We start from the raw sequence: 8,035 nt of genomic DNA, 5'->3' as shown, positions 1-8,035 counted from the left end.
CTCGATAGTAGTGACACACATATTCATAGTGTTGAAACCAAAAGATGCAGAGTTGATAATGATAGTGCAACTTATTTGTGGCACTGCCGTTTAAGTCATATCGGTGTAAAACGCATGAAGAAACTCCATACTGATGGACTTTTGGAACCACTTGATTATGAATCACTTGGTACTTGCGAACCGTGCCTCATGGGCAAGATGACTAAAACACCGTTCTCCGGTACTATGGAGAGAGCAACAGATTTGTTAGAAATCATACATACGGATGTATGTGGTCCGATGAATGTTGAAGCTCGTGGCGGATATCATTATTTTCTCACTTTCACAGATGATTTAAGCAGATATGGGTATATCTACTTAATGAAACATAAGTCTAAAACATTTGAAAGGTTCAAAGAATTTCAGAGTGAAGTTGAAAATCATCGTAACAAGAAAATAAAGTTTCTACGATCTGATCGTGGAGGAGAATATTTGAGTTACGAGTTTGGTCTACATTTGAAACAATGCGGAATAGTTTCGCAACTCACGCCACCCGGAACACCACAGCGTAATGGTGTGTCCGAACGTCGTAATCGTACTTTACTTGATATGGTGCGATCTATGATGTCTCTTACAGATTTACCGCTATCGTTTTGGGGTTATGCTTTAGAGACGGCCGCATTCACGTTAAATAGGGCACCATCAAAATCCGTTGAGACGACACCTTATGAACTGTGGTTTGGCAAGAAACCAAAGTTGTCGTTTCTAAAAGTTTGGGGCTGCGATGCTTATGTGAAAAAACTTCAACCTGATAAGCTCAAACCCAAATCGGAGAAATATGTCTTCATAGGATACCCAAAGGAGACTGTTGGGTACACCTTCTATCACAGATCCGAAGGCAAGACATTTGCCGCTAAGAATGGATCCTTTCTAGAGAAGGAGTTTCTTTCGAAAGAAGTGAGTGGGAGGAAAGTAGAACTTGATGAGGTAATTGTACCTGCTCCCTTATTGGAAAGTAGTACATCGCAGAAACCAGTTTCTGTGACACATACACCGATTAGTGAGGAAGCTAATGATAATGATCATGAAACTTCAGAACAAGTTACTACTGAACCTCGTAGATCAACCAGAGTAAGATCCACACCAGAGTCGTACGGTAATCTTGTTCTGGAAGTCATGCTACTAGATCATGATGAACCTACGAACTATGAAGAAGCGATGGTGAGCCCAGATTCCGCAAAATGGCTTGAAGCCATGAAATCTGAGATGGGATCCATGTATGAGAACAAAGTGTGGACTTTGGTTGACTTGCCCAATGATCGGCAAGAAATTGAGAATAAATGGATCTTCAAGAAGAATACTGACGCTGACGGTAATATTACTGTCCACAAAGCTCAACTTGTCGCAAAAGGTTTTCGACAAGTTCAAGGGATTGACTACGATGAGACCTTCTCACCCGTAGCGATGCTTAAGTCTGTCCGAATCATGTTAGCAATTGCCGAATTTTATGATTATGAAATTTGGCAGATGGATGTCAAAACTGCATTCCTGAATGGATTTCTGGAAGAAGAGTTGTATATGATGCAGCCGGAAGGTTTTGTCGATCCAAAGGGAGCTAACAAAGTGTGCAAGCTCCAGCGATCCATTTATGGACTGGTGCAAGCCTCTCGGAGTTGGAATAAACGCTTTGATAGTGTGATCAAAGCATTTGGGTTTATACAGACTTTTGGAGAAACCTGTATTTACAAGAAAGTGAGTGGGAGCTTTGTAGCATTTTTGATATTATATGTGGATGACATATTACTAATCAGAAATGATATAGAATTTCTGGATAGCATAAAGGGATACTTGAATAAGAGTTTTTCAATGAAAGACCTCGGTGAAGCTGCTTACATATTGGGCATTAAGATCTGTAGAGATAGATCAAGACGCTTAATTGGACTTTCACAAAGTACATACCTTGACAAAGTTTTGAAAAAGTTCAAAATGGATCAGGCTAAGAAAGGATTCTTGCGTGTGTTACAAGGTGTGAAGTTGAGTAAGACTCAATGCCCGACCAGTGCAGAAGATAGAGAGAAAATGAAAGATGTTCCCTATGCTTCAGCCATATGCTCTATCATGTATGCAATGCTGTGTACCAGACCTGATGTGTGTCTTGCTATAAGTCTAGCAGGGAGGTACCAAAGTAATCCAGGAGTGGATCACTGGACAGTGGTCAAGAACATCCTGAAATACCTGAAAAGGACTAAGGATATGTTTCTCGTATATGGAGGTGACAAAGAGCTCATGATAAATGGTTACGTTGATGCAAGCTTTGACACTGATCTGGACGATTCTAAATCGCAAACTGGATACGTGTTGACATTAAACGGTGGAGCTATCAGTTGGTGCAGTTCTAAACAAAGCGTCGTGGCGGGATCTACATGTGAAGCGGAGTACATAGCTGCTTCGGAAGCAGCAAATGAAGGAGTCTGGATGAAGGAGTTCATATCCGATCTAGGTGTCATACCTAGTGCATCGGGTCCAATGAAAATCTTTTGTGACAATACTGGTGCAATTGCCTTGGCAAAGGAATCCAGATTTCACCCGGGATCTAGTCCAGGTGGGAGACATAGAGATTTGCAAGATACATACGGATCTGAATGTAGCAGACCCGTTGACTAAGCCTCTTCCACAAGCAAAACATGATCAACATCAAAGCTCCATGGGTGTTAGAATCATTACCGTGTAATCTAGATTATTGACTCTAGTGCAAGTGGGAGACTGAAGGAAATATGCCCTAGAGGCAATAATAAAGTTATTATTTTATTTCCTTATATCATGATAAATGTTTATTATTCATGCTAGAATTGTATTAACCGGAAACATAATACTTGTGTGAATACATAGACAAACTAAACGTCACTAGTATGCCTCTACTTGACTAGCTCGTCAATCGAAGATGGTTATGTTTCCTAACCATAGACATGTGTTGTCATTTGATTAACGGGATCACATCATTAGGAGAATGATGTGATTGACATGACCCATTCCATTAGCTTAGCACCCGATCGTTTAGTATGTTGCCATTGCTTTCTTCATGACTTATACATGTTCCTGTGACTATGAGATTATGCAACTCCCGTTTACCGAAGGAACACTTTATGTGCTACCAAACGTCACAACGCAACTGGGTGATTATAAAGGTGCTCTACAGGTGTCTCCAAAGGTACATGTTGGGTTGGCGTATTTCAAGATTAGGATTTGTCACTCCGATTGTCGGAGAGGTATCTCTGGGCCCTCTCGGTAATGCACATCACTTAAGCCTTGCAAGCAATGTAACTAATGATCTAGTTGCGAGATGAAGTATTACGGAACGAGTAAAGAGACTTGCCGGTAACGAGATTGAACTAGGTATTGAGATACCGACGATCGAATCTCGGGCAAGTAACATACCGATGACAAAGGGAACAACGTATGTTGTTATGCGGTCTGACCGATAAAAGATCTTCGTAGAATATGTAGGAGCCAATATGAGCATCCAGGTTCCGCTATTGGTTATTGACCAGAGACGTGTCTCGGTCATGTCTACATTGTTCTCGAACCCGTAGGGTCCGCACGCTTAACGTTACGATGACAGTTTCATTATGAGTTTATATATTTTGATGTACCGAATGTTGTTCGGAGTCCCGGATTTGATCACGTACATGACGAGGAGTCTCGAAATGGTCGAGACATAAAGATTGATATATTGGAAGCCTATGTTTGGACATCGGAAGTGTTCCGGGTGAAATCGGCATTTTACCGGAGTACCGGGAGGTTACCGGAACCCCCCGGTAACCTAATGGGCCTTATTGGGCCTAGTGGAGGAAGAGGAGAGGAGGCCTAGGGGCTGCCGCGCGCCCCTCCCCTCCCAAGTCCGAATTGGACAAGGAGGGGGGGCGGCGCCCCCCCCCCCCTTTCCTTTTCCCCCTCTCTTCCTTCCCTCCAAGTCCTAATCCAACTAGGGAAAGGGGGGAGTCCTACTCCCGGTGGGAGTAGGACTCCTCCGGCAAGCCTCCTCCTAGGGCCGGCCGCACCCCCCCCCCCTTGCTCCTTTATATACGGGGGCAGGGGCACCTCTAGACACACAAGTTGATCTTCGTGATCGTTCTCTTAGCCATGTGCGGTGCCCCCCTCCACCATACTCCTTGATAATATTGTAGCGGTGCTTAGGCGAAGCCCTGCGACAGTAGAACATCAAGATCGTCACCACGCCGTCGTGCTGACGGGACTCTTCCCCGACACTTTGCTGGATCGGAGTCCGGGGATCGTCATCGAGCTGAACGTGTGCTAGAACTCGGAGGTGCCGTAGTTTCGGTGCTTGGATCGGTCAGATCGTGAAGACGTACGACTACATCAACCGCATTGATATAGCGCTTCCGCTTTCGGTCTACGAGGGTACGTGGACTACACTCTCCCCTCTCGTTGCTATGCATCACCATGATCTTGCGTGTGCGTAGGAAAATTTTGAAATTACTACGTTCCCCAACACCTTTGCCAATACCTCTTGGCGGTTTGAGAAGTACCCATGCATGCATTGAGAGACACCGCACTCCGTGCATTGATGAGAACTTGATTTTCCAAGTTCGTGTAGTTCTTTGATCTTTGGCTTTTCCCAGTTTTTGTTTGCGATTGCCCATACGCTTCTGCTTCGATCTCATCCAATTCTTCCTCACAACCATGATCGTCCACGCCGCCCTTCGTTTCAGTGTAGTCGAATGCGGCGAACGGGGCTTGATCAATGTCAACGGCGTTGGTGTCCAACAAGTTCACGAACTCGGCAGTTGCATTGTTTGAACCACCGCTATAGCGAACGACAACAAGTCACGAGCTATCGCAAAAATGGCGAAAATCAAAGAAAATTGTCATGACCAAAGACGCATACCTTCCGGCCATTTTGTCGAACACCTCACTTGCGGGGGGAGTAGCACCGTTGAACGGCATCGCCGGGGCACCTCTTTTGGGGATGGAGTGAGCAGATGAAGGAGGCAGCTTCTTTGTAGCCGGAATCCTCTTCCTCTTGTCGCTGGTGGCCTTGGTGACCTTCTCCGCCACCGGCCGAGATCGCGCAGCAGCGTCGGCGCCCGAAGTGCGGGCTTTCGCGGCGAGGGCTGCCGGATTCTCACCCTACACGACCACGTTGCCCTGCCGCTTGCGGGCAGGCGCGGTGTTAACTTGGGCGACGGCAGGGCCAACATGGCCGGCGACGAGATCCGCCCGAGGGAAAGGAGCGTGCGCTACCTCGACGGTGGTGGGGCTAGCAAGGAGTCATCCATGGTGGCGAGGACGGCTGGGGAAGATGCACTGGAACATGCGGTGGCGGGGCAATGGTGGCGGAGGGTGGGGGGAGCGGGAACAGCCGCGTGGAAATGTCTCTCCCGCCAAATCTCGATGCGGATAGGGGCTGAGCTCGGATCATCCTCCTAGCCCGTGAAACTAGATGTTGGGGAAGATGTTTTGCCGCGTCCCGTAAAAACCATTTGTTTGTTATACTCGCACGTGATCATAGTCAAAGAGCCTAATTTGGCCCACAATGTTCATCTATTCAACAATGAGACGCTCCCCTTCAGTGCAATACTCGGGAACAATAGATTACTCTTGGGTTGGGTAGATTTAGGGTGCAGCAATAGAAAGATGCCACCATATCATGGCGTCGTCTCTGTAAACTTGGCAGCTAGTGGCCCCTTTGAGTAATGCATTAAGGCCCCGATGATTGTTTTACAAAAACCACTAGCTCACCAACATGTTTGGACTCGGACCTTGTCAAGACATGCATCCATGCATCTAACCTTGAGCTGTGTTCTCTTCATCTTTGACATGCCATGTCAGCACTCTCGCTCAACCCGTCTAACTCTTACTCCCTATTTTGTTGCTTTCTTTTTGGGAACAATCCAAGCCAGAGGAATTCAAACATGACGACTGTCTTTACCCACTATGAGGTGGAAGCAAAACAAACTAACCATATCCATTGCACTGGCATTGATTGAACTAATACGACATGCCAATCAAACTGAATATGTACATACCACCATATCGACTCAATTCGATTGGAGTAGTCTTGTTTATCTTAGAGAAAAGTATATTTTTTGGCTCTCAACTCTTGACCGAGTCTAGATTTAGCCCCTCGACTTTAAAACCAGACAACTTGCACTCCAAACCAGTGAAACCGGACAAGATTCGTCCCTGATCTTGGTTTTCACCAGTTTTGGTGCCGACCCACTACGTTTTTTACCGAAGCTGACTCAAATTCATGTAACTTTTTTCAAATCCATATATTTTTGAAATCCGGGCACTTCTTTTTTAAAGTCCTAATACTTTTTCAAGTTTGCGTACTTTTTTCAAATCCACGCACTTTTCTATTATCTGTTTTTTTTCAAAACCGCGTGCTTTTTCAAATGCATGATCTTTTTTGAAATTCATGTACCTTTTGAAATTCATGTACTTTATTCAAGTTCGCTCATCTTTTTCAATTTTATATTTTTTTACATCGGTGTACTTTATTCAGGTTAACGAAATTTCCCACAAAAATATGTGAATTTGGAAAAAAAATACACAAAGTTGAAAAAAGTGCATGGATTTGAAAATAGCATGTTAATTTCAAAAAAGTTCACGGACTTGAAAAACATGCACGAATTTGAAAGATATGCAAACTTGGAAAAGATACGTGCGTTTGAAAATAATACGCCAATTCTTTTTAATCACAGATTTGACAAAAAAAGGTACACAAATTGAGTCAGCACAGTAAAAACCGGGGTGAGTCAGTACCAAAACCGCCTCCGGGATGAACCTTGTCCGGTTTTAGTAGTTGAACGTGAAGTTGTCGGATTATATAAAATTAAGGTATCAAATCAAATCTAAACTACGCTAAAAGTAGAAGGACGAAAAGTAGGTATACCTTTCTCCTTTTGCTATTCTTGTGTTTATAATTGCACGTGAGAGAGTGCTACCAACTTGCATGGATGCATGTTTGGGCTCTTGACCTGGTCAATCAACACATGTATGCATTTCATCCTTTTTGTGCCACGTCAGCACCCACGTAAGAACGCTCCATTCCACTTCAGCCGTCAACCATAAAATTCGTTGTGGTGCTTTTTTTTTTCTTGCCAAGCTTTAGGTGAAGCATCCAAAACCATTCATTTTGACGGGGCAAAAAAAATTTTGAACTTCCGAACCAAAATAATTTGAACTTCCGAACCAAACCTGCACAGCCGTCGATCCCAACGAAGCTATCTGAATTCTATCTAGCTAGAACAAGACTGAGCGACAAGAAAGAGAAAAACAGCGAGCGATCTTCAAGTCATGGAATGGTGGGTCCAGCAGCATGAATTCATGGAGGTGGTGTCCTCGGAGGCGCCGAGCAGCTGCTCCAGGTACTCCGTACCAAGGTCCTCAAGCTCCATCACCATGCCCTCTGGCTGCGCCCCCCGGGTGGCGGCCTTCGACTTCCTGCCTGTCGTCACGGCCTTCCGGCTACGCATGGAGTGCCGCCGCTTGAGCGCCAGCACGGGCGACACGCTATGGGCACGACCGCACACGTCGTCTGCTACGCCCTCAAGAGAACGCCGGACATGGTCGGCGGAGAAGTTCAGCACGGCGGCGCCGCCGCGGATGGCGAAGGCAGCTTCGTCGTACGCCAGCGCCGCAGCTTCCGGGCTGTCGAAGGTGCCCAGCCACACCCGCACGCCGTTCCGCGTCGAGTCACGGATCTCGGCTGCGTACTTGCCCCACGGCCGCTTGCGCACCCCGCGGAACGCGCGCCCGACGTCCACGGCCGCCTTGTCTTCCTCTTGGCTGGCCTCCCGCTTCACCGGCGCAATCGTGGGTGCGGCCGCGGCATGCTGGACGTGGTGGTACTGGGAGATCATATCGAGCAGGAGCATCTCGTCGGCGCCGTTGGTGTCGAACGGGAGCACCGGCGGCATGGCCGGGGCGCGGAGTCCGCGGAGCCGGTGGAGGAGGCAGGCGAGTGCAGCGGGAATTCTTCCGCTGCTGCTCGGTGGTGGTTTTGCTGTGTGGTCATTTAGCGGCGGGCCAG

The 8,035-nt window shown here is 46.6% G+C and overlaps 1 pseudogene; it reads right to left on the bottom strand.

Annotated features, from left to right (window-relative positions):
• Positions 1 to 7,292: 7,292 nt before the first annotated feature.
• Positions 7,293 to 8,035, bottom strand: LOC123084036 (ethylene-response factor C3-like; annotated as a pseudogene).

Source organism: Triticum aestivum, chromosome 4A, assembly GCF_018294505.1.
Source record: "Triticum aestivum cultivar Chinese Spring chromosome 4A, IWGSC CS RefSeq v2.1, whole genome shotgun sequence".
Classification (NCBI taxonomy): domain Eukaryota; kingdom Viridiplantae; phylum Streptophyta; class Magnoliopsida; order Poales; family Poaceae; genus Triticum; species Triticum aestivum.
The sequence above is the reverse complement of the archived record's forward strand: the minus strand, read 5'-3'. Positions and strand labels throughout refer to the sequence as shown.